General features: G+C 34.8%; 1 long non-coding RNA gene across 1 annotated transcript; it reads left to right on the top strand.

Annotated features, from left to right (window-relative positions):
- The first annotated feature begins 379 nt into the window (after positions 1-379).
- LOC113747704 (uncharacterized) lies at positions 380-717 on the top strand. The gene is made up of 3 exons (XR_003463820.1): positions 380-405; positions 498-556; positions 689-717. It is a non-coding gene; the product is annotated as an uncharacterized LOC113747704 (long non-coding RNA).
- Positions 718-1,063: the final 346 nt, after the last annotated feature.

Below are 1,063 nucleotides of genomic sequence, written 5' to 3'. Positions count from 1 at the left end.
TTCTTTTATTTTTAACCATTAAATGGCTAAGTGTTTGTCATGATACAGTACACCTCCATTTTTTTGGTCTAAAAAAACAAAAAAATGACTTATTTTCAATATACTTTATGCAAACTGGATTATTAATGTTTTGATTATTGCATCTTGGTGTATGTCAAAGATGAGCAGCAATATTTATTTATATGCATTATTTATTTTTTTAGTGTCATATTTCATAAAATAATTACGTTAAAGACCCTTCCACACATAAATGTGTGTGTAACGGAGTTAAGGTGAAGATGATTCCACTTGCCATAAAAAACTCACACACACTTAATTGTCCTATTGACCTTGAAGGCAGCACCCCTGTAGTTTAGGGTCGTACATCCCGGTTGAGAGCAGCAGTCGGACCTTGCTGTCTCCCCGGTAGGTGCATGAGTTGTGAGCTCCGCTATTGTTTCAGATTAATTGCACATGGTTAGCTAACCTGTACTTTCTTTTCATTTTATATTTTTCAGACGTGTGTTGTGTGTGTGAGGGAAATGGGACTGACGTTATGTGTTGATCCTTCTGCCAGGTATATTACATTTTGTTCTTTATGTATGTTAATTTTAATACTAATTGGGCAGTCGGACCTTGCTGTCTCCCCGACGTGTGTTGTGTGTGTGAGGGAAATGGGACTGACGTTATGTGTTGATCCTTCTGCCAGATGTCCGAAATAAACGACAAGTTTGCCAAAAGTGACGGCCTTCTTCTGTGAAATACACAACGCAACGAGAGAGAGTACAAAGCCGCTACATGTGCATGAACATATCAAGCTATAAAAATCTTATAAATTATTATTTTTTTGAAAATTTTAAAATATTTTTTTAAACCAGCATCAGTCCTAATCATATATCAAATATTAATGATTTTTTTAACCTTTTTTGTGCTGTAACAAAGAACCTCACGTATTGACATTTCCACTATTTATTATAACATAAAACATCAAACGGATCAAGAAAAATATGAATAACAATAATAAACAACAACAATACAGTACACAACATTTCATGGGAGGCAGGAGCTGCAGATTGTGCAGTAA

Source organism: Larimichthys crocea, chromosome XV, assembly GCF_000972845.2.
Source record: "Larimichthys crocea isolate SSNF chromosome XV, L_crocea_2.0, whole genome shotgun sequence".
NCBI lineage: Eukaryota > Metazoa > Chordata > Actinopteri > Sciaenidae > Larimichthys > Larimichthys crocea.
The sequence above is the reverse complement of the archived record's forward strand: the minus strand, read 5'-3'. Positions and strand labels throughout refer to the sequence as shown.